At 53.4% G+C, this 26,095-nt stretch overlaps 1 protein-coding gene across 4 annotated transcripts in view; it reads right to left on the reverse strand.

The window, feature by feature from the left end:
• Window positions 1-20,911, reverse strand: part of LOC140193115 (chemerin-like receptor 1) — a 54,091-nt gene extending 33,180 nt beyond the window's left edge. For 3 of the 4 annotated variants that reach the window (XM_072250527.1, XM_072250526.1, XM_072250525.1), the window contains exons 1-2: window positions 20,818-20,911; window positions 13,647-13,728 (exon numbers count right to left, since the gene is read on the reverse strand). The gene's annotated coding sequence lies outside the window, so the exon portion shown is untranslated. The remainder of the gene's footprint in view (window positions 1-13,646; window positions 13,729-20,817) is intronic. The other variant, XM_072250528.1, reaches the window with a different exon arrangement.
• Window positions 20,912-26,095: the final 5,184 nt, after the last annotated feature.

The following is a 26,095-nucleotide window of genomic DNA, read 5'->3' on the forward strand; positions in this document are numbered from 1 at the left end:
CCTATTCACCAACCCTCCCACAGCACTCCCTCCTCATCCCTCTCACAGAACTCCCTCCTCATCCCTCCCACAGAACTCCCTTCTCATCAACCCTCCCACAGCACTCCCTCCTCATCCCTCCCACAGAACTCCCTCCTCATCCCTCCCACAGCACTCCCTCCTTATCCCTCCCACAGAACTCTCTCCTCAGCCCTCCCAAAGAACTCCCTTCTCATCCCTCCCACAGCACTCCCTCCTCACCAACCCTCCCACAGCCTCCGTCCTCAGCAACCCTCCCACAGCACTCCCTTCTCATCACTCCCACTGCACTCTCTCCTCATCCCTCGCACAGAACTCCCTCCTCACCAACCTTATAACAGCACTTCCTCCTTATCCCTCCCACAGAACTCCCTTCTCATCCCTCCCACAGAACTCCCTTCTCATCCCTCCCACAGCACTGCCTCCTCATACCTCCCACAGAACTCCCTCCTCACCAACCCTCCCACAGCACTCCCTCCTCATCCCTCCCACAGAACTCCCTTCTCATCCCTCCCACAGCAGTCCCTCCTCATTCCTCCCATAACACTCCCTCCTCATCCCGCCAACAGCACTCCCTATTCACCAACCCTCCCACAGCACTCCCTCCTCATCCCTCCCACAGAACTCCCTCCTCATCCCTCCCACAGCACTCCCTCCTTATCCCTCCCACAGAACTCTCTCCTCAGCCCTCCCAAAGAACTCCCTTCTCATCCCTCCCACAGCACTCCCTCCTCACCAACCCTCCCACAGCCTCCGTCCTCACCACCCCTCCCACAGCACTCCCTTCTCATCACTCCCACTGCACTCTCTCCTCATCCCTCGCACAGAACTCCCTCCTCACCAACCTTATAACAGCACTTCCTCCTTATCCCTCCCACAGAACTCCCTACTAATCCCTCCCACAGAACTCCCTTCTCATCCCTCCCACAGAACTCCCTTCTCATCCCTCCCACAGCAGTCCCTCCTCATTCCTCCCAATGCACTCACTCCTCATCCCGCCAACAGCACTCCCTATTCACCAACCCTCCCACAGCACTCCCTCCTCATCCCTCCCACAGAACTCCCTCCTCATCCCTCCCACAGCACTCCCTCCTTATCCCTCCCACAGAACTCTCTCCTCAGCCCTCCCAAAGAACTCCCTTCTCATCCCTCCCACAGCACTCCCTCCTCACCAACCCTCCCACAGCCTCCGTCCTCACCACCCCTCCCACAGCACTCCCTTCTCATCACTCCCACTGCACTCTCTCCTCACCCCTCGCACAGAACTCCCTCCTCACCAACCTTACAACAGCACTTCCTCCTTATCCCTCCCACAGAACTCCCTACTAATCCCTCCCACAGAACTCCCTTCTCATCCCTCCCACAGCACTGCCTCCTCATACCTCCCAGAGAACTCCCTCCTCACCAACCTTATAACAGCACTTCCTCCTTATCCCTCCCACAGAACTCCCTTCTCATCCCTCCCACAGAACTCCCTCCTCACCAACCCTCCCACAGCACTCCCTCCTCATCCCTCCCACAGAACTCCCTCCTCATCCCTCCCACAGAACTCCCTTCTCATCCCTCCCACAGCACTGCCTCCTCATTCCTCCCACAGAACTCCCTTCTCATCCCTCCCACAGCAGTCCCTCCTCATTCCTCCCAATGCACTCCCTCCTCATCCCGCCAACAGCACTCCCTATTCACCAACCCTCCCACAGCACTCCCTCCTCATCCCTCTCACAGAACTCCCTCCTCATCCCTCCCACAGAACTCCCTTCTCATCAACCCTCCCACAGCACTCCCTCCTCATCCCTCCCACAGAACTCCCTCCTCATCCCTCCCACAGCACTCCCTCCTTATCCCTCCCACAGAACTCTCTCCTCAGCCCTCCCAAAGAACTCCCTTCTCATCCCTCCCACAGCACTCCCTCCTCACCAACCCTCCCACAGCCTCCGTCCTCAGCAACCCTCCCACAGCACTCCCTTCTCATCACTCCCACTGCACTCTCTCCTCATCCCTCGCACAGAACTCCCTCCTCACCAACCTTATAACAGCACTTCCTCCTTATCCCTCCCACAGAACTCCCTTCTCATCCCTCCCACAGAACTCCCTTCTCATCCCTCCCACAGCACTGCCTCCTCATACCTCCCACAGAACTCCCTCCTCACCAACCCTCCCACAGCACTCCCTCCTCATCCCTCCCACAGAACTCCCTTCTCATCCCTCCCACAGCAGTCCCTCCTCATTCCTCCCAATGCACTCACTCCTCATCCCGCCAACAGCACTCCCTATTCACCAACCCTCCCACAGCACTCCCTCCTCATCCCTCCCACAGAACTCCCTCCTCATCCCTCCCACAGCACTCCCTCCTTATCCCTCCCACAGAACTCTCTCCTCAGCCCTCCCAAAGAACTCCCTTCTCGTCCCTCCCACAGCACTCCCTCCTCTCCTCACCACCCCTCCCACAGCACTCCCTTCTCATCACTCCCACTGCACTCTCTCCTCATCCCTCGCACAGAACTCCCTCCTCACCAACCTTATAACAGCACTTCCTTCTTATCCCTCCCACAGAACTCCCCAGTAATCCCTCCCACAGAACTCCCTTCTTCATCCCTCCCACAGAACTCCCTTCTCATCCCTCCCACAGCACTGCCTCCTCATACCTCCCAGAGAACTCCCTCCTCACCAACCTTATAACAGCACTTCCTCCTTATCCCTCCCACAGAACTCCCTTCTCATCCCTCCCACAGAACTCCCTCCTCACCAACCCTCCCACAGCACTCCCTCCTCATCCCTCCCACAGAACTCCCTCCTCATCCCTCCCACAGAACTCCCTTCTCATCCCTCCCACAGCACTGCCTCCTCATCCCTCCCACAGAACTCCCTTCTCATCCCTCCCACAGCAGTCCCTCCTCATTCCTCCCAATGCACTCCCTCCTCATCCCGCCAACAGCACTCCCTATTCACCAACCCTCCCACAGCACTCCCTCCTCATCCCTCTCACAGAACTCCCTCCTCATCCCTCCCACAGAACTCCCTTCTCATCAACCCTCCCACAGCACTCCCTCCTCATCCCTCCCACAGAACTCCCTCCTCATCCCTCCCACAGCACTCCCTCCTTATCCCTCCCACAGAACTCTCTCCTCAGCCCTCCCAAAGAACTCCCTTCTCATCCCTCCCACAGCACTCCCTCCTCACCAACCCTCCCACAGCCTCCGTCCTCAGCAACCCTCCCACAGCACTCCCTTCTCATCACTCCCACTGCACTCTCTCCTCATCCCTCGCACAGAACTCCCTCCTCACCAACCTTATAACAGCACTTCCTCCTTATCCCTCCCACAGAACTCCCTTCTCATCCCTCCCACAGAACTCCCTTCTCATCCCTCCCACAGCACTGCCTCCTCATACCTCCCACAGAACTCCCTCCTCACCAACCCTCCCACAGCACTCCCTCCTCATCCCTCCCACAGAACTCCCTTCTCATCCCTCCCACAGCAGTCCCTCCTCATTCCTCCCATAACACTCCCTCCTCATCCCGCCAACAGCACTCCCTATTCACCAACCCTCCCACAGCACTCCCTCCTCATCCCTCTCACAGAACTCCCTCCTCATCCCTCCCACAGCACTCCCTCCTTATCCCTCCCACAGAACTCCCTCCTCAGCCCTCCCAAAGAACTCCCTTCTCATCCCTCCCACAGCACTCCCTCCTCACCAACCCTCCCACAGCCTCCGTCCTCACCACCCCTCCCACAGCACTCCCTTCTCATCACTCCCACTGCACTCTCTCCTCATCCCTCGCACAGAACTCCCTCCTCACCAACCTTATAACAGCACTTCCTCCTTATCCCTCCCACAGAACTCCCTAGTAATCCCTCCCACAGAACTCCCTTCTCATCCCTCCCACAGAACTCCCTTCTCATCCCTCCCACAGCACTGCCTCCTCATACCTCCCAGAGAACTCCCTCCTCACCAACCTTATAACAGCACTTCCTCCTTATCCCTCCCACAGAACTCCCTTCTCATCCCTCCCACAGAACTCCCTCCTCACCAACCCTCCCACAGCACTCCCTCCTCATCCCTCCCACAGCAGTCCCTCCTCATTCCTCCCAATGCACTCCCTCCTCATCCCGCCAACAGCACTCCCTATTCACCAACCCTCCCACAGCACTCCCTCCTCATCCCTCTCACAGAACTCCCTCCTCATCCCTCCCACAGAACTCCCTTCTCATCAACCCTCCCACAGCACTCCCTCCTCATCCCTCCCACAGAACTCCCTCCTCATCCCTCCCACAGCACTCCCTCCTTATCCCTCCCACAGAACTCTCTCCTCAGCCCTCCCAAAGAACTCCCTTCTCATCCCTCCCACAGCACTCCCTCCTCACCAACCCTCCCACAGCCTCCGTCCTCAGCAACCCTCCCACAGCACTCCCTTCTCATCACTCCCACTGCACTCTCTCCTCATCCCTCGCACAGAACTCCCTCCTCACCAACCTTATAACAGCACTTCCTCCTTATCCCTCCCACAGAACTCCCTTCTCATCCCTCCCACAGAACTCCCTTCTCATCCCTCCCACAGCACTGCCTCCTCATACCTCCCACAGAACTCCCTCCTCACCAACCCTCCCACAGCACTCCCTCCTCATCCCTCCCACAGAACTCCCTTCTCATCCCTCCCACAGCAGTCCCTCCTCATTCCTCCCATAACACTCCCTCCTCATCCCACCAACAGCACTCCCTATTCACCAACCCTCCCACAGCACTCCCTCCTCATCCCTCCCACAGAACTCCCTCCTCATCCCTCCCACAGCACTCCCTCCTTATCCCTCCCACAGAACTCTCTCCTCATCCCTCCCAAAGAACTCCCTTCTCATCCCTCCCACAGCACTCCCTCCTCACCAACCCTCCCACAGCCTCCGTCCTCACCAACCCTCCCACAGCACTCCCTTCTCATCACTCCCACAGAACTCCCTTCTCATCCCTCCCACAGCAGTCCCTCCTCATTCCTCCCATAGCACTCCCTCCTCATCCCGCCAACAGCACTCCCTATTCACCAACCCTCCCACAGCACTCCCTCCTCATCCCTCCCATAGCACTCCCTACTTGTCCCTCCCACAGAACTCCCTCCTCATCTCTCCCTCAGCACTCCCTCCTCATCCCTCCCTCAGAACTCACTCCTCATCCCTCCCACAGCACTCCCTCCTCACCAACCCTCCTACAGAACTCGCTCCTCACCAACCCTCCCACAGAACTCGCTCCTCACCAACCCTCCCATAGAACTCCCTCCTCACCAACCCTCCCACAGCTCTCCCTCCTCATCCCTCTCACAGAACTCCCTCCTCACCAACCCTCCTACAGCACTCCTTCCTCATCCCTTCCGCAGAACTCCCTCCTCACCAACCCTCCCACAGCAGTGCCTCCTCATCCCCCCCACAGCACTCCCTCCTCATCCCTCCCACAGATATCCCTCCTCATCCCTCCGACAGCACTCCCTCCTCACCACCCCTCCCACAGCACTCCCTCCTTACCAACCCGAAAAACAACACCCCCTCCTTATCCCTCCCACAGAACTCCCTCCTCATCCCTCCCACAGAACTCCCTTCTCATCCCTCCCACTGCACTCCCTCCTCATCCCTCCCACAGAACTCCCTTCTCATCCGTCCCACTGCACTCCCTCCTCATTCCCCCCATGGCACTCCCGCCTCATCCCGCCCACAGCACTCCCTCCTCATTCCCCCCATAGCACTCCCTCCTCATTCCCCCCACAGCACTCCCTCCTCATTCCCCCCATAGCACTCCCTCCTCATTCCCCCCATAGCACTCCCTCCTCATTCCCCCATAGCACTCCCTCCTCATCCCTCCCTCAGAACTCCCCGCTCATCCCTCCCACAGCACTCCCTCCTCACCAACCCTCCCACAGCACTGCCTCCTCATCCCTCCGACAGCACTCCCTCCTCACCACCCCTCCCACAGAACTCCCTTCTCATCACTCCCTCTGCACTCTCTCCTCATCCCTCGCACAGAACTCCCTCCTCACCAACCTTATAACAGCACTTCCTCCTTATCCCTCCCACAGAACTCCCTTCTCATCCCTCCCACAGCACTGCCTCCTCATACCTCCCACAGAACTCCCTCCTCACCCACCCTCCCACAGCACTCCCTCCTCATCCCTCCCACAGCAGTCCCTCTTCATTCCTCCCATAGCACTCCCTCCTCATCCCGCCAACAGCACTCCCTATTCACCAACCCTCCCACAGCACTCCCTCCTCATCCCTCCCACAGCACTCCCTCCTCATCCCTCCCACAGAACTCCCTCCTCATCAACCCTCCCACAGCACTCCCTCCTCATCCCTCCCACAGAACTCCCTCCTCATCCCTCCCACAGCACTCCCTCCTTATCCCTCCCACAGAACTCCCTACTAATCCCTCCCACAGAACTCCCTTCTCATCCCTCCCACAGCACTGCCTCCTCATACCTCCCACAGAACTCCCTCCTCACCAACCCTCCCACAGCACTCCCTCCTCATCCCTCCCACAGCACTCCCTCCTCATCCCTCCCACAGAACTCCCTCCTCATCCCTCCCACAGCACTCCCTCCTCATCCCTCCCACAGAACTCCCTCCTCATCCCTCCCACAGCACTGCCTCCTCATACCTCCCACAGAACTCCCTCCTCACCAACCCTCCCACAGCACTCCCTCCTCATCCCTCCCACAGAACTCCCTCCTCATCCCTCCCACAGCAGTCCCTCCTCATTCCTCCCATAGCACTCCCTCCTCATCCCGCCAACAGCACTCCCTATTCACCAACCCTCCCACAGCACTCCCTCCTCATCCCTCCCATAGCACTCCCTACTTGTCCCTCCCACAGAACTCCCTCCTCATCTCTCCCTCAGCACTCCCTCCTCATCCCTCCCTCAGAACTCACTCCTCATCCCTCCCACAGCACTCCCTCCTCACCAACCCTCCTACAGAACTCGCTCCTCACCAACCCTCCCACAGAACTTGCTCCTCACCAACCCTCCCATAGAACTCCCTCCTCACCAACCCTCCCACAGCTCTCCCTCCTCATCCCTCTCACAGAACTCCCTCCTCACCAACCCTCCTACAGCACTCCTTCCTCATCCCTTCCACAGAACTCCCTCCTCACCAACCCTCCCACAGCAGTGCCTCCTCATCCCCCCCACAGCACTCCCTCCTCATCCCTCCCACAGATATCCCTCCTCATCCCTCCGACAGCACTCCCTCCTCACCACCCCTCCCACAGCACTCCCTCCTTACCAACCCGAAAAACAACACTCCCTCCTTATCCCTCCCACAGAACTCCCTCCTCATCCCTCCCACAGAACTCCCTACTAATCCCTCCCACAGAACTCCCTTCTCATCCCTCCCACAGCACTGCCTCCTCATACCTCCCACAGAACTCCCTCCTCACCAACCCTCCCACAGCACTCCCTCCTCATCCCTCCCACAGAACTCCCTTCTCATCCCTCCCACAGCAGTCCCTCCTCATTCCTCCCAATGCACTCACTCCTCATCCCGCCAACAGCACTCCCTATTCACCAACCCTCCCACAGCACTCCCTCCTCATCCCTCCCACAGAACTCCCTCCTCATCCCTCCCACAGCACTCCCTCCTTATCCCTCCCACAGAACTCTCTCCTCAGCCCTCCCAAAGAACTCCCTTCTCATCCCTCCCACAGCACTCCCTCCTCACCAACCCTCCCACAGCCTCCGTCCTCACCACCCCTCCCACAGCACTCCCTTCTCATCACTCCCACTGCACACTCTCCTCATCCCTCGCACAGAACTCCCTCCTCACCAACCTTATAACAGCACTTCCTCCTTATCCCTCCCACAGAACTCCCTACTAATCCCTCCCACAGAACTCCCTTCTCATCCCTCCCACAGAACTCCCTTCTCATCCCTCCCACAGCACTGCCTCCTCATACCTCCCAGAGAACTCCCTCCTCACCAACCTTATAACAGCACTTCCTCCTTATCCCTCCCACAGAACTCCCTTCTCATCCCTCCCACAGAACTCCCTCCTCACCAACCCTCCCACAGCACTCCCTCCTCAACCCTCCCACAGCACTGCCTCCTCATCCCTCCCACAGAACTCCCTTCTCATCCCTCCCACAGCAGTCCCTCCTCATTCCTCCCAATGCACTCCCACCTCATCCCGCCAACAGCACTCCCTATTCACCAACCCTCCCACAGCACTCCCTCCTCATCCCTCTCACAGAACTCCCTCCTCATCCCTCCCACAGAACTCCCTTCTCATCAACCCTCCCACAGCACTCCCTCCTCATCCCTCCCACAGAACTCCCTCCTCATCCCTCCCACAGCACTCCCTCATTATCCCTCCCACAGAACTCTCTCCTCAGCCCTCGCACAGAACTCCCTCCTCACCAACCTTATAACAGCACTTCCTCCTTATCCCTCCCACAGAACTCCCTACTAATCCCTCCCACAGAACTCCCTTCTCATCCCTCCCACAGCACTGCCTCCTCATACCTCCCACAGAACTCCCTCCTCACCACCCCTCCCACAGCAACTCCCTCCTCATCCCTCCCTCATAACTCCCCCCTCATCCCTCCCACAGCAGTCCCTCCTCATTCCTCCCATAGCACTCCCTCCTCATCCCGCCAACAGCACTCCCTATTCACCAACCCTCCCACAGCACTCCCTCCTCATCCCTCCCACAGCACTCCCTCCTTATCCCTCCCACAGAACTCTCTCCTCATCCCTCCCAAAGAACTCCCTTCTCATCCCTCCCACAGCACTCCCTCCTCATCCCTCCCACAGAACTCCCTCCTCATCCCTCCCACAGCACTCCCTCCTTATCCCTCCCACAGAACTCCCTCCTCATCCCTCTCACAGAACTCACTCATCCCTCCCACAGCACTCCCTCCTCACCAACTCTCCCACAGAACTCCCTCCTCACCAACCCTCCCACAGCACTCCCTCCGAATCCCTCCCATAGCACTCCCTACTTGTCCCTCCCACAGAACTCCCTCCTCATCTCTCCCTCAGCACTCCCTCCTCATCCCTCCCTCAGAACTCACTCCTCATCCCTCCCACAGCACTCCCTCCTCACCAACCCTCCTACAGAACTTGCTCCTCACCAACCCTCCCACAGAACTCGCTCCTCACCAACCCTCCCATAGAACTCCCTCCTCACCAACCCTCCCACAGCACTCCCTCCTCATCCCTTTCACAGAACTCCCTCTTCACCAACCCTCCTACAGCACTCCTTCCTCATCCCTTCCACAGAACTCCCTCCTCACCAACCCTCCCACAGCAGTGCCTCCTCATCCCCCCCACAGCACTCCCTCCTCATCCCTCCCACAGATATCCCTCCTCATCCCTCCGACAGCACTCCCTCCTCACCACCCCTCCCACAGCACTCCCTCCTTACCAACCCGAAAAACAACACTCCCTCCTCATCCCTCCCACAGAACTCCCTCCTCATCCCTCCCACAGAACTCCCTCCTCATTCCCCCCATAGCACTCCCTCCTCATTCCCCCCATAGCACTCCCGCCTCATCCCTCCCACAGCACTCCCTCCTCATTCCCCCCATAGCACTCCCTTCTCATCCCGCCCACAGCACTCCCTCCTCATTCCCCCCATAGCACTCCCTCCTCATTCCCCCCATAGCACTCCCTCCTCATCCCTCCCTCAGAACTCCCCCCTCATCCCTCCCACAGCACTCCCTCCTCACCAACCCTCCCACAGCACTTCCTCCTCATCCCTCCGACAGCACTCCCTCCTCACCACCCCTCCCACAGCACTCCCTTCTCATCACTCCCACTGCACTCTCTCCTCATCCCTCGCACAGAACTCCCTCCTCACCAACCTTATAACAGCACTTCCTCCTTATCCCTCCCACAGAACTCCCTACTAATCCCTCCCACAGAACTCCCTTCTCATCCCTCCCACAGCACTGCCTCCTCATCCCTCCCTCAGAACTCCCCCCTCATCCCGCCAACAGCACTCCCTATTCACCAACCCTCCCACAGCACTCCCTCCTCATCCCTCCCACAGCACTCCCTCCTCATCCCTCCCTCCTCATCCCTCTCACAGAACTCCCTCCTCATCAACCCTCCCACAGCACTCCCTCCTCATCCCTCCCACAGAACTCCCTCCTCATCCCTCCCATAGCACTCCTTCCTCACCAACCCTCCCACAGCATTCCCTTCTCACCAACCCTCCCACAGCACTCCATCGTCACCAACTCTCCCAGAGAACTCCCTCCTCACCAACCCTCCCACAGCACTCCCTCTTCATCCCTCCCACAGAACTCCCTCCTCATCCCTCCCACAGCACTCCCTCCTTATCCCTCCCACAGCACTCCCTCCTTATCCCTCCCACAGAACTCTCTCCTCATCCCTCCCAAAGAACTCCCTTCTCATCCCTCCCACAGCACTCTTTCCTCACCAACCCTCTCACAGCCTCCGTCCTCACCACCCCTCCCACAGCACTCCCTTCTCACCAACCCTCCCACAGCACTCCCTCCTTATCCCTCTCACAGAACTCCCTTCTCATGCTTCCCACAGCACTCCCTCCTCTTCCCTCTCAGAGCACTCCCTCCTCATCAACCCTCCCACAGCACTCCCTCCTCATCCCTCCCACAGATCTCCCTCCTTATCCCTGCCACAAACTCTCTCCTCATCCCTCCCAAAGAACTCCCTTCTCATCCCTCCCACAGCACTCCCTCCTCACCAACCCTCCCACAGCCTTCGTCCTCACCAACCCTCCCACAGCCTCCGTCCTCACCAACCCTCCCACAGCACTCCCTCCTCACTGCCCCTTCCCCAGTGTGTCATCCCCACAGCCCTCCCACCATCATAAACACCATGGTCCCTGCTGGACTCACTGACAAATCTGCACCCTGATATCCACAGGAGATGTGGGTGGGCACTTTCCCTGAGTCCGTGGTTCCTAGAGTTCCTGTTTTTCTTTCTGCTTGCTGTTGACAGTGTGAGAGCTGATAGTGGCTTGCATGGGAAGTTGGGATTGTAAACAGGAAACATGAAAATACATTAAGAAACAGCTTTAGGATAATGATGTAAAAATGAGGAATTCTGCAGATGCTGGAAATTCAAGCAACACACATCGAAGTTGCTGGTGGACGCAGCAGGCCAGGCAGCATCTCTAGGAAGAGGTACAGTGTACGTTTCGGGCCGAGACCCTTCTTCAAGTCTAACTGAAACATCCTAGAGATGCTGCCTGGCCTGCTGCATTCACCAGCAACTTTGATGTGTGTTGTTAGGATAATGACACCCACTCCAAAAACAGTTACTATCCCCAAGCAGTAAGGTCTCCACCCACTAACCCACCTCCCTCACTCACACCACCACTAAACATCCCTCCACATCCCACACCATCACTAACCATCCTTCCACATCCCACACCATCACTAACCCACCCCTCCACATCCCACACCACCAACCCACCCACATCCCACACCACCACCAACCCACCCCTCCACATCCCACACCATCACTAACCCACCCGTCCACATCCCACACCACCACTAACCCATCCCTCCACATCTCACACCACCACTGACCCACCCATCACATCCCACACCACCACTAACCCACCCTCCACATCCCACACCACCACTAACCCACCCCTCCACATCCCACACCACCTCTAACCCACCCCTCCACATCCCACACCACCACTAACCCACCCCTCCACATCCCACACCACCACTAACCCCCCCCCACATCCCACACCCCCACTAACCCACCCCTCCACATCCCACACCACCAGTAACCCACCCCCCCACATCCCACACCACCAGTAACCCACCCCTCCACATCCCACACCACCACTAACCCCCCCTCCACATCCCACACCACCACTAACCCACCCCTCCACATCCCACAACACCACTGACCCACCCCTCCATATCCCACATCACCACTAACCCACCCCTCCACATCCCACACCACCACTAACCCACCCCTCCACATCCCACAACACCACTGACCCACCCCTCCACATCCCACACCACCACTAACCCACTCCTCTACATCCCACACCCCCACTAACCCACCCCTCCACATCCCTCAACACCACTAACCCACCCCTCCACATCCCACACCACCACCAACCCACCCCTCCACATCCCACACCATCACTAACCCACCCCTCCACATCCCACACCACCACTAACCCATCCCTCCACATCTCACACCACCACTGACCCACCCATCACATCCCACACCACCACTAACCCACCCCTCCACATCCCACACCACCACTAACCCCCCCCCACATCCCACACCCCCACTAACCCACCCCTCCACATCCCACACCACCAGTAACCCACCCCCCCACATCCCACACCACCACTAACCTACCCCTCCACATCCCACACCACCAGTAACCCACCCCTCCACATCCCACACCACCACTAACCCCCCCTCCACATCCCACACCACCACTAACCCCCCCTCCACATCCCACAACACCACTGACCCACCCCTCTACATCCCACACCACCACTAACCCACCCCTCCACATCCCACACCCCCACTGACCCACCCCCCAACATCCCACATCACCACTAACTCACCCCTCCACATCCCACACCCCCACTAACCCACTCCTCCACATCCCACACCCCCACTGACCCACCCCTCCACATCCCTCAACACCACTAACCCACCCCTCCACATCCCACACCACCACTAACCCACTCCTCTACATCCCACACCCCCACTAACCCACCCCTCCACATCCCACACCACCACTAACCCACCCCTCCACATCCCTCAACACCACTAACCCACCCCTCCACATCCCTCAACACCACTAACCCACCCCTCCACATCCCACAACACCACTGACCCACCCTCCACAACCCACACCACCACTAACCCACCCCTCCACATCCCACACCAGCACTAACCCACCCCCCCACAACCCACACCACCACTAACCCATCCCTCCACATCCCACAACACCACTGACCCACCCCTCCACATCCCACACCACCACTAACCCACTCCTCTACATCCCTCAACACCACTAACCCACCCCTCCACATCCCACACCACCACTAACCCACCCCTCCACAACCCACACCACCACTAACCCATCCCTCCACATCCCACAACACCACTGACCCACCCCTCCACATCCCACACCACCACTAACCCACTCCTCTACATCCCTCAACACCACTAACCCACCCCTCCACATCCCACACCACCACTAACCCCCCCTCCACATCCCACACCACCACTAACCCACCCCCCAACATCCCACACCACCACTAACTCCCCCTCTACATCCCACACCACCACTAACCCACCCCTCCACATCCCACACCACCACTAACCCACCCCTCCACATCCCACACCACCACTAACCCACCCCTCCACATCCCACACCCCCACTAACCCACCCTCCACATTCCACACCACCACTAACCCACCCCTCCACATCCCACACCCCCACTAACCCACCCCTCCACATCCCACATCACCACTAACCCACCCCTCCACATCCCACAACACAACTAACCCACCCCTCCACATCCCACACCCCCACTGACCCAGCCCACCACATCCCGCACCACCACTAACCACCCCTTCACATCCATGATGGTCACCACTGACCACGAGCTCACCGGTTCGTGCACACTGTGGCTACAGGGACAGGTTACAGGCTGCAGATCCCATGGGAAATACAGGGAAATCCTGGACAAAAATCTGATGAAATATGCAAAAGAAAATTACTGTCCAAGTCAGAGTGCAGAGTTCAATCCAAATGAGAATTTCTGACTGGTCTTGAAAAGGGCTGTTCACTCACAATCCCCCTGCAATCTGACAGAGCTTGGGCAGTTTTGTAAAGAAGAATGGGGAGAAATTGTAGTGTCCTGATGTGCAAAGCTGAATTGACCCATGCACACTGGCTCATGGCTGTAATTGCTGCCAAAGGAGCAGAGAAACATAGACAATAGACAATAGGCGCAGGAGTAGGCCATTCAGCCCTTTGAGCCAGAACCGCCATTCACTGTGATCATGGCTGATCATCCACAATCAGTATCCAGTTCCTGCCTTCTCCCCATATCCCTTCACTCCACTATCTTTAAGAGCTCTATCTAACTCTGTCTTGAAAGAATCCAGAGAATTGGCCTCCACTGCCTTCTGAGGCAGAGCATTCAACAGAACCACAACCCTCTGTGTGAAAAAGTTTTTCCTCAGAGAAAACATAGAAAACCTACATCACAATACAGGCTCTTCTGTCCACAAAGCTGTGCCGAACATTTCCCTGCCTTAGAACTACCTAGGCTTTACCCTAGCCCTCTATTCTTCTAAGCTCATGTAGCCATCCAGGAGTCTCTTAAAAGATCCAATCGTTTCTACCTCCACCATCGCCACCGGCAGCCCATTCCACGCACTCACCACTCTGCGTAAAAACTTACCCCTGACATCTCCTCTGTACCTGCTTCCAAGCACCTTAAAACTATGCCCTCTCGTGCTAACCATTTCAGCCCTGGGGAAAAGCCTCTGACTATCCACACGATCAATGCCTCTCATCATCTTATACACCTCTATCAGGTCACCTCTCATCCTCCATCAGTCCAAGGAGAAAAGGCCGAGTTCATTCAACCTATTCTCATAAGGCGTGCTCCCCAATCCAGGGAACATCCTTGTAAATCTCCTCTGCATCCTTTCTATGGTTTCCACATCCTTCCTGTAGTGAGGTGACCAGAACAGAGCACAGTGCTCCATGTGGGGTCTGACCAGGGTCCAATATAGCTGCAACATTACCTCTCCGATCTTAAACTCAATCCCACGATTGATGAAGGCCAATGCACCGTATGCCATCTTAACTATAGAGTCAACCTGGGTAGCAGCTTTGAGTGTCCTATGGACTTGGGCATCAAGATCCCTCTGATCCTCCACACTGCCAAGAGTCTTACCATTAATAGTATATTCTGCAATCATCTTTGACCTACCAAAATGAACCACCTCACACTTATCTGGGTTGAACTCCATCTGCCACTTCTCAGCCCCATTTTGCATCCTACCAAAGTCCTGTAGTAACCTCTGACAGCCCCCCACAACACCCCCAACCTTTGTGTTATCAGCAAGTTTACTAACCCATCCCTCCACTTCCTCATCCAGGTTATTTATAAAAATTACAAAGAGTAGGGGTCCCAGAACAGATCCCTGAGGCACACCACTGGTCACCGGCTTCCATGCAGAATTTGATCCGTCTACAACCCCTCTGCCTTCTGTGGGCAAACCAATTCTGGATCCACAAAGCAATGCCCCCTTGTATCCGATGCCTCCTTACTTTATCAATAAGCCTTGCATGGGGTACTTTATCAAATGCCTTGCTAAAATCCACATACACTACATCTACGGCTCTACCTTCATCAATGTGCTTAGTCACATCCTCAAAAAATGCAATCAGGCTCCTAAGGCACGACCTGCCTTTGACAAAGCCATGCTGAATAATCATATTATGCCTCTCCAAATGTTCATAAACCCTGCCTCTCAGGATCTTCTCCATCAACTTACCAACCACTGAAGTAAGACTCACTGGCCTATAATATCCTGGGCTATCCCTACTCCCTTTCTTGAACAAGGGAACAACATCCGCAACCCTCCAATCCTCTGGAACCTCTCCCATCCTCATTGATGAAACAAAGATCATCGCCAGAGGCTCAGCAATCTCCTCCCTCGCTTCCCACCGTAGCCTGGGGTACATCCTGTACGGTCCTGGTGACTTAACCAACTTGATGCTTTCCAAAAGCTCCAGCACATCCTCTTCCTTAATACCCACATGCACAAGCTTCTCAATCTGCTGTAAGTCATCCCTACAATCACCAAGATCCTTTTCCGTAGTGAATACTGAAGCAAAGTATTCATTAAGTACCTCCACTATTTCCTCCGGTTCCATACATACTTTTCCATTGTCACACTTGATTGGTCCTATTCTCTCACATCTTATCCTCTTGCTCTTCACGTACTTGTAGAATGCCTCGGGATTTTCCTTAATCCTCTCTGCCAAGGCCTCCTCATGGCCGTTCTGGCTCTCCTAATTTCATTCTTAAACTCCTTCCTGCTCGCCTTATAATCTTCTAGATTAATATCATTGCCTAGTTTATTGAATGTTTCGTATGCTCTTCTTTTCTTCTTGACTAGATTTACAACAGCCTTTGTACACCATGGTTCCTGTACCCAACCATCCTTTCCCTGTCTCATTGGAACGTACCTACTCAGAACCCCAGGTAAATAACCCCTGAACATTTGCCACATTTCCCTCAGAACATCTGTTTCCCTGAGAACATCTGTTTCCAATTTATGCTTCCAAGTTCCTGCCTGATAGCCTCATAGTTCCCCTTACTCCAATTAAACGTTTCCCTAACTTGTCTGCTCCTATCCCTCTCCAATGCTATGGTAAAGGAAATAGGCAGGCATTCACAGAAGAACAGAAAAAATGCAATATAATCAAAATGCACACAAAGAGAGACGCATAGAAGACAAACGGTGCAAATAAATAAATAAATAAATAAATAAATAAATAGATAGATAGATAGATAAATAAATAAATAAAAGCATGAGTTATAGAGTCCTTGAAAATGAGTCCAGTTCAGAGTTGTTTGAGCAACGTTACATACGGTAGCTCCCACCACGACAATCCTGTTATTATTACTCCTTTCCAGAATCTGACTCCCTATCTGCTCCTCGATATCCCTGTTACTATTGGCTGGTCTATAAAAAACACCCAGTAGAGTTATTGACCCCTTCCTATTCCTAACTTCCACCCACAGAGACCCCGTAGACATCCTCTCCATGAATTCCTCCTTTTCTGCAGCCGTGATACCATCTCTGATCAACAGTGCCACACTCCACCTCTTTTGCCTCCCTCCCTGTCCTTTCTAAAACACCTGAAGCCTGGCACTCTAAGTAATCATTCCTGTCCCTGAGCCATCCAAGTCTCTGTAATGGCCACAACATCATAGCTCCAAGTGCTGATCCACGCTCTAAGCTCATCTGCTGTATTCCTGATACTCCTTGCATTAAAATAGACACATCTCAAACTATCAGTCTGAGTGCGTCCCTTCTCTATCACCTGCCTATCCTCCCATTCGCGCTGTCTCCAAGCTGTCTCTATTTGTGAGCCAACCTCCCTTTCCTCCGTCACTTCAGTTTGGTCCCCGCCCCCCAGCAATTCTAATTTAAACTCTCCCCAATAGCCTTAGCAAACCTCTCCGCCAGCATATTGGTCCCCCTCGATTCAAGTGCAACCCGTCCTTTTTGTACAGGTCACACCTGCCCCAGAAGAGCTCCCAATGATCCAGAAATCTGAATCTCTGCCCCTCAGCCACGCATTTATCCTCCACCTTATTCTATTCCTATACTCACTGTCATGTGGCACAGGCAATAATCCCGAGATTATTACCTTTGAGGTCCTGCTTCTCAACTTCTTTCCTAACTCCCTGTAGTCTGTTTTCAGGACCTCCTCCCTTTTCTAACCTATGTCGTTGGTACCAATATGTACCACGACCTCTGGCTGTTCTTCCCACTTCAAGATATCATGGACGTGATCAGAAACATCCCTGGCACCTGGGAGGTAAACTACCATCCATGTTTCTTTCCTGCGTCCACAGAATCGCCTGTCTGACCCCCTAACTATAGAGTCCCCTGTCACTGCCGCCATCCTCTTCCTTTCCCGACCCTTCTGAGCCACAGGGCCTGACTCTCTGCCAGAGGTGTGGCCACTGTTGCTTCCCCCAGATAAGCCGTCTCCCCCCCCCCCCAACAGTACTCAAACAGGAATACTTATTGTCAAGGGGGACAGCCACAGGGGTGCTCTCTAGTACTTGCTTCTTGCCCTTCCCTCTCCTGACTGTTACCCACCTTCTCCGTCTCCTGTGGTCTCCGGGTGACTACCTGCCTATAGCGCCTCTCTATCACCTCCTCACTCTCCCTGACGAGATGAAGGTGATCGAGCTGCAGCTCCAGTTCCCTAACGTGGTCTCTAAGGAGCTGTAGCTCGACGTACCTGGTGCAGATGCGGTCGTCTGGGAGGCTGGGAGTCTCTAGGATCTCCCACATCTGACACCGAGCACAGAAAAATGGCCTCACACACATGTTCTCTGTCTTTATTTTAAACAGATAACCTAACTTGTCTCAACCCTTTATCGCAGAAGCCTCATTGAGTCAAAGCCTTCCTACTCTGTCTCCCACTACTCTGATGCTCGCTCTGTAAATCCATTTTCTTTTTAAACTCTTCCCGCTGTTCTCACTGGCTGACCTCCTCGCGCTTGCATAGTCATGACATAGACATGAAAATCTGTGTCTGACGAATCTCATAGAATTTTTTGAGGATGTAACTAGTAGAGTGGATAGGGGAGAACCAGTGGATGTGGTATATTTGGATTTTCAAAAGGCTTTTGACAAGGTCCCACACAGGAGATTAGTGTGCAAACTTAAAGCACACGGTATTGGGGGTAAGGTATTGATGTGGATAGAGAATTGGTTGGCAGACAGGAAGCAAAGAGTGGGAATAAACGGGACCTTTTCAGAATGGCAGGCAGTGACTAGTGGGGTACCGCAAGGCTCACTGCTGGGACCCCAGTTGTTTACAATATATATTAATGACTTGGATGAGGGAATTAAATGCAGCATCTCCAAGTTTGCGGATGACACGAAGCTGGGCGGCGGTGTTAGCTGTGAGGAGGATGCTAAGAGGATGCAGGGTGACTTGGATAGGTTAGGTGAGTGGGCAAATTCATGGCAGATGCAATTTCATGTGGATAAATGTGAAGTTATCCACTTTGGTGGCAAAAACAGGAAAACAGATTATCCGAATGGTGGCTGATTAGGAGAAGGGGAGGTGCAACGAGACCTGGGTGTCATTATACACCAGTCATTGAAAGTGGGCATGCAGGTACAGCAGGCGGTGAAAAAGGCGAATGGTATGCTGGCATTTATAGCGAGAGGATTCGAGTACAGGAGCAGGGAGGTACTACTGCAGTTGTACAAGGCCTTGGTGAGACCACACCTGGAGTATTGTGTGCAGTTTTGGTCCCCTAATCTGAGGAAAGACATCCTTGCCATAGAGGGAGTACAAAGAAGGTTCACCAGATTGATTCTTGGGATGGTAGGACTTTCATATGATGAAAGACTGGATGAACTAGGCTTATACTCGTTGGAATTTAGAAGATTGAGGGGGGATCTGATTGAAAAGTATAAAATCCTAAAGGGATTGGACAGGCTAGATGCACAAGGTTGTTCCCGATGTTGGGGAAGTCCAGAACGAGGGGTCACAGTTTGAGGATAAAGGGGGAGCCTTTTAGGACCGAGATTAGGAAAAACTTCACACAGAGAGTGGTGAATCTGTGGAATTCTCTGCCACAGGAAACAGTTGAGGCCAGTTCATTGGCTATATTTAAGAGGGAGTTAGATATAGTCCTTGTGGCTAAAGGGATCGGGGGTATGGAGGGAAGGCAAGTACAAGGTTCTGAGTTGGATGATCAGCCATGATCATACTGAATGGCGGTGCAGGCTCGAAGGGCCAAATGACCTACTCCTGCACCTATTTTCTATGTTTCTATGTTTCTATAGTCGTGCCTCGTTCAAACCTCTGAAGAAATAACTGTCACCTTCTCAACTCTGCTGGCTTTAAACTCTTCCCACTGTTCTCACTGGCCGACCTCTATGCGCTTGTGCAGTCGTGCCCCGTTCAAACTGCATCTAGTAAATTCTGACTTTTGCAATCAATTATTTTGTGTTTTATATTTGTAATTAATTTAGATCACTTTGATGAGATCTGTTTTCACTTTGACACAGAAGAGTCTTTTTCTGTTGATCGGTCAAAAAAAGCCAAATTAAATCCACTGTGATTCAATGTTGTAAAACAATAAAACATGAAAACTTCCAAGGGAGTTGAATACTTTTTATAGGCACTATATATAAGTTATTTTATGTATGTATATTTATTGTGTTTTAATTATTATTGTGTTGTATATCTTACTTTGTTTTTTTCTCATTCTGCATCAGATCTGGAGTAAGAATAATTCTGTTCTCCTTTACACTTGTGTACAGGAAATAATCTTGAATCCTGACTTCGCCTCACGGACTGAACTCACCGTTAGTTTCAGCTGCAACTCATCCTGCCTGGGTTTATTCTCCCTGTTACAGCTGGAGACTTTGTTGTGGATAAATACCCTCGACAGTGAACATCACGTGCCCCCCCCCCCGTTCAGTGGTATTCCTGTTACCCAGTCTCCCCACCCTCCACATCCATGGGGGTGCCCACTGATCAGGAACTCAACTGAGTGGGTCACATAAACACTATGGCTCCAGGGGCAAGTAACAGGCTGCAGATCTCATGGAGAATGAGTCACGAGGTCTTTCCCCCACACTCCGTCTACAGGTCAGGGGCCGATCAAACACTTCCCACTTCACTGCATGTGGCAGCTCTTACAACTGTAAAGGAGCTCGACACCAGCCAGGACAGAGCAGCCTGTCCAGTCAGCCCCCCACACCACCGCACACAGTGGCAGCAGTGTGCACCATCTATCAAACGCACAGCACGTACACACCCAAGCTACTCAGACAGCCCCTCCTGAAACCTCCAACTCTTGCCAACGAGAAAGATGAGGAGTAAGGGCAGGTGAACACCAATACCCACAGGCTCCCCCTCCACTGTTCTCTCTCAGACCATTCCTTCACTGTTGCAAGATCTGAACCCTCGGAGTCTCTCCCTGCCTCCCCCCCTACCCCCCACTAACAACTTCCACACATAGACTGTGATGGTTTGAAGGGGTGACTTACCTCTATATTCTCAGGAGGTTTGGAGGGCGGGCTCTCCACTCACCTTCAGGTCAGAGAAAGGCCAGTCTTTGAGAACACTGTTGTCACCTCAGTCTTTCCCCTGTCACTGTGAAACACCCCTGTCTGTATTTCCACACCCTCGACTGCAGTGGGAGGTGATAGTGGTTTGAACTAGTTCAAGCAGTTCCCTGCACCAACCACAGCCAGTGAAAGGCTGTGCATTTCATAGCTCCCTTACTCCCTCTGGCAGGGCTGTGAGAGTGTGTAGATAAATAGTATGTCCTACCGCACAGGACAGTGTTAAAGCAGACTGGCCCTATCATCAGTCAAAACCATCAGATGTAGTAACATAGAGAATGGTGGAAGCTCTCAGCATGTTGAGCAGCGTATGTGTGGAGAGAGAGGGAGAGGAGGGGAAAGAAAGAAAGGGGAAAAGAAAAGAGAGGGTGAGAGGGAGTCGGAGAAAAGAGAGAAGAGAAGGGAAGATGAGAGAGAGCGAGGGAGGGAAGAGGGAGGGAAGGAGGGAGGCAAGCAGTCAAAGCTTCAGGTCTGAGAATTAAGGACAAAAGTAAATCTTCAGTTGCAGAAGATTACAAATGGGATAGTCACAGCCCATCTCATCCATGTTGCACCATTTCCCAGCTTCATTGGCCCACATCCCATCTAAGCCTGTCCGTCCTGTCTGCCTGTGTTTGGTCCATAGCCCTCTAAACCTTTCCTGTCCATGGACCTGTCTGAATGTATTTTAAATGATGTTAACGTACCTGTCTCATCCACTGTTACAGTGTACAGTATGTACGTGTATGCACACGTTACCATGATGCTCTCTACTACATATCTATTGAAGTTTGTCAAAATTTTAGATGTCATGCCAACTCTTTGAAAACTCCTAGGGAAGTAGAGGTGCTGCCGTGCTTTCTTCACTTGTGTGCTGGGCCCAGGACAGCTCCTCTGAAATAATATCACCGAGGACTTTCACCCGCTCCACCCCTGATCATCAATGAGGACTGGCTCATGGACCTCTGGTTTCCTCCTCCTGGTCAATAATTAACTGCTTGGTCTACTTGGCATGATGTTCAAGCAACACACACAAAATGCTGGATGAACTCAGCAGGCCAGGCAGCATCGACGGAATAGAGTACAGTCGAGGTTTCGGGCTGAGACCCTTCAGCAGGGCTTTCAAACTTTCCTTATAATTCAGGTCCTCCAGTCCCGGCAACATACTTGTAAATTTTCTCTGTACTCTTTCAACCTTATTTACATTTTGCCTGTAGGTAGATGACCAAACTGCACACAGTACTCCAAATTAGGCCTCACCAATGTTTTATACAATTTCAATATAGCATCTCATCTCCTGTATTCAATACTGATATATGAAGGCCAATGCGCTAAACGCTTTCTTTATGACCGTATCTACCTGTAGCTGTTTGCCTGCGACAGCAGTCACACCCTAGGCAACGGTTTCAACAAGCCGGCTAAACCAGGTGAGGGTAGCCGATGGGTCTCAAACCCTCGGTGAGATAGGGAGTTGTCTATCCCAGCGCGTGAAGACAGACTCTGGCAGATTGAGTGGACGAGACCAATGGAAGGTCCAACGGCCAATAAGGCGGTCTCTGCAAGCGTCGTGGAACGTGTAGAGCAGGACAAGACACAGAAGACGTCCTGGTCATTCACCGCACCTAGTCCCATCTCCAACCATCTCGACCCTGTCTTGCCACTGGATTCAGATGGGAATTGGGAAGAGAGAGTGAGGCTGACGCTGCATAACTCTCCCTCACACGCTAGTCTCGACACCATCATAATGGTGTCGAGGTCCTCATCAATGTCAACGATGGACGAACACACACATCTACCTGTGACACCACTTTCAACAAATTATGGACCTGTATTCCCAGATCCCTTTTTCTATGGCACTCCTTACTGCCCTACCATTCTCTGTGTAAGACCTACCCTGGTTTGTCCTACCAAATTGCAATACCTCACACTTGTCTGCATTAAACTCCATCTGCCACTTTCCAGCCCATTTTTACAGCTGGTCCAGATGCACTGCAAGCCATGCCACCCTTCCTCGCTGCCCACTATGTGCCCAGTCTTGGTGTCAGTTGCAAATGTGCAGATCCAGTTCACCACATGATCATTCAGATCAATGACAAATGTTTCATCACCAGCCTCTCACAACCCTCCATCACTGTGGATGCGGGTGCTTCCAGGCGATAGTCATTGAGACAGGTCAACACGTCGTTAGGCCCCGGTCCATTTGAGGTAGGCTCGATGCTTTTCGTGGGTTCACCTCCCGAATGCTGCTCGCGTGTTGGCCTCAGAGACTGAAATCACAGGGTCATCGGGGGTGTGGGAGTTCATGATGGTTCCTCCACGACAAACAAAGCTAGCATAGAAGGCATCTGTCACTGGCTATGTCACCTGATTTAACTTTGTAAGAGGTAAAAACAGAGAAACATAGAAAATCAACAGCACAATACAGGCCCTTCAGCCCAAAAATCTGTGCCGAACATGTCCCTACCTTAGAACTACCTAGGCTTTACCCATAGCCCTCTATTTTTCTAAGCTCCACGTAGCTGTTCAGTCTGTCCCGGCTGAGGGCAAAAACCAAGGTTCGTGAAGTACTCATCAGGGACATGTTGTTTGCAGATGACGCGGCATGGCAAAACACTCTGAAGAGCAACTGCAAGGCCTCATGGACAGCTTCTCAAGAGCCTGCCAGGACCTCAGCTTGACCATCAGCCTGAAGAAAACCAACGTGTTGGGCCAAGGCGTTGAGCACCCCCCTGTCATCACCATCAACAACTACGAGCTGGAGGTAGTTCACAAGTTTACATACCTTGGCTCCACCATGACAAACAGCCTCTCTCTAGACCCCGAGATCAACAGACGGATCGGACGAGCAGCCTCAACATTTGCCAGGCTGACAAAGAGAGTCTGGGAGAACAGAAAGCTGACGACGCACACCAAAGTTGCAGTCTACAGGGCCTGCGTCCTCAGCACACTGCCCTACGGCAGTGAGACCTGGAGCCTCTACTACAGACAAGAGCAGCGTCTCAACGCTTTCCACCTTCGTAGCCTGAGACGCATCCTGGACATTGCGTGGACTGACCGAGTCACCGACAATGAGGTCCTGGCCCGTGCCCAGATACCCAGCCTCTTCACCCTGCTCCAACAACGCCGTCTCCGCTGGCTGGGCCACGTACACTGCACGTCAGATGGGAAGATCCCGAAAGACCTGCTGTACGGGGAACTGGGCCTCCGGCAAGAGAGCACAAGAGTGGCCCCATCTTCGTTTGAAAGACGTTTGCAAGAGAGACATGAAGTCACTGAAAGTGAACGTCGAGAGGTGGGAGGACATCTCAAACGATCACTCTCACTGGAGGCTGGAACTACGCAGAGGTCTAAAAAGAGGAGAAGAGAAGCTGAAGAAAAGCGCATTCGTTGGGAAAACAGCACCAAGACAACACTGGAGGGCAGCGCCTTCAAGTGCAGTTCCTGCAGCCGAGACTGTCACTCCCGTGTGGGCCTCTACAGCCACAACAGACGCTGCTCTAACACAGACTGAAACAAGACTTTCCAGGAGCAGATCCATGGTCTCCCGAGACTAACGGATGCCACCACCACATGGCCATCCCGGAGTCTCTGAAAAGACCCTATTGTTTCCACCTCCACCACTGCCGCCGGCAGCCCATTCCATGCACTCAGCACTCTGCATAAAAATCCTACCCCTGACATCTCCTCTGTACCAACTTCCAAGCACCTTAAAACTATGCCCCCTCGTGCTAGCCATTTCAGCCCTGGGGAAAAGCCTCTGACTATCCACAAGATCAATGCCTCTCATTATCTTGTACACCTCTACCAAGTCATCTCTCATCCTCCATCGCTCCAAGGAATAAAGGTCGAGTTAATTCAACCTATTCTCATAAGGTATGCTCCCAAATTCAGGCAACATCCTTGTAAACCTCCTCTGAACTCTTTCTCTGGTTTCTACGTCCTTCCTGTAGTGAGGCGACCAGAACTGAGCACAGTACTCCAAATGGGGTCTGACAAGGGTCCTAAATAGCTGCAACATTACCTCTTGGCTCTTAAACTCAATCCCACGATTGATGAAGGCCAATACACCGTATGCCTTCTTAACCACAGAGTTAACCTGCGTAGCAGCTTGGAGTGTCCTATGGAGTTGGACCCCAAGATCCCTCTGATCCTCCACACTGCCGAGAGGTGATGGTATTCAAGCCCTACCACAACTGTCGAGCACCTTTCGTTGCTCAAGGTTAGTCCGGAACTGTCACTTCCCCGTGAGATGGCTTTGCAGAGATCATACCTGGACCTCTTGTAATGTTCTTGGTCACCAGACTTGAATACGTCTGATCAGGCCCTCAGCAGATGGCGGATCTGTGGTTTATCCAGGGCTTCTTGTTGGGGAAGACTCTGAATGACTTTGTGGGGATACGCTCATCTACAACTGTTTTATAAAGTCTGTGACAACCATGATATATTCGTTCACATCCACAGGTGAATCCTTGAGCACGACCCAGTCCACTCACTTGAATCAATCCTGTAGCCCCTCTTGTACCTCCCACAACCACTTCCTTGTTGTCTAAATCTGTGGGCTTTGTTCTTTAGCCTCTATCTGTATGCAGGTAGGGGAAGGACAGCCAAGAGATCAGATTTACTGAAATGCGGTCTAGGTATGGAATGGTAGGCATTCCATATTGTAATACAGCAGTGGTCTACTGTGTTAGGATCTCTGATGCTACAGACTATATGCTGATGGTAATTGCGGAGGGTTTCCTTCAAACAAGCCTGGTTGGAGACCCCACTATGGTTTGAAATACGTTGCGATAGATTGTTTCTTGTTTGCAGTCAGCATCATGCAGTATCTCAAATGCTTGATATAGTCAGCTGCTGATGGTATGTAAACTGCGGTCAGTATTCTGGATGAGAACCCCTCGGTAAATGGAATGGATGGCATATGATTGTTAGGTGTTCAAGTTCAGGGAAATGTAAGTTCAACAAAATTGCCAAATTGGAGCAGCACCGAGAGTTTATCATGAAGCACTCAACTCCTGCTTTTCCAAATTAGCAGCCTAGTCCATTTGGTAAGTTGCTGTGTCTGGTATGCTAGGAGTAAGCCATGTTCTGTTCAACCACAGAGCACAACAATCCCTCATTTCTCTTCAGTACAGCAATCTAGCCCTCAGGTCTTCAATTTTGTTCAACAACTGCACACTTGGTAACAAGATGGTGGGTATAGCAGGTATTTCACCTGGCT

The sequence above is a fragment of the Mobula birostris genome, unplaced genomic scaffold (genome assembly GCF_030028105.1).
Source record: "Mobula birostris isolate sMobBir1 unplaced genomic scaffold, sMobBir1.hap1 scaffold_391, whole genome shotgun sequence".
NCBI lineage: Eukaryota > Metazoa > Chordata > Chondrichthyes > Myliobatiformes > Myliobatidae > Mobula > Mobula birostris.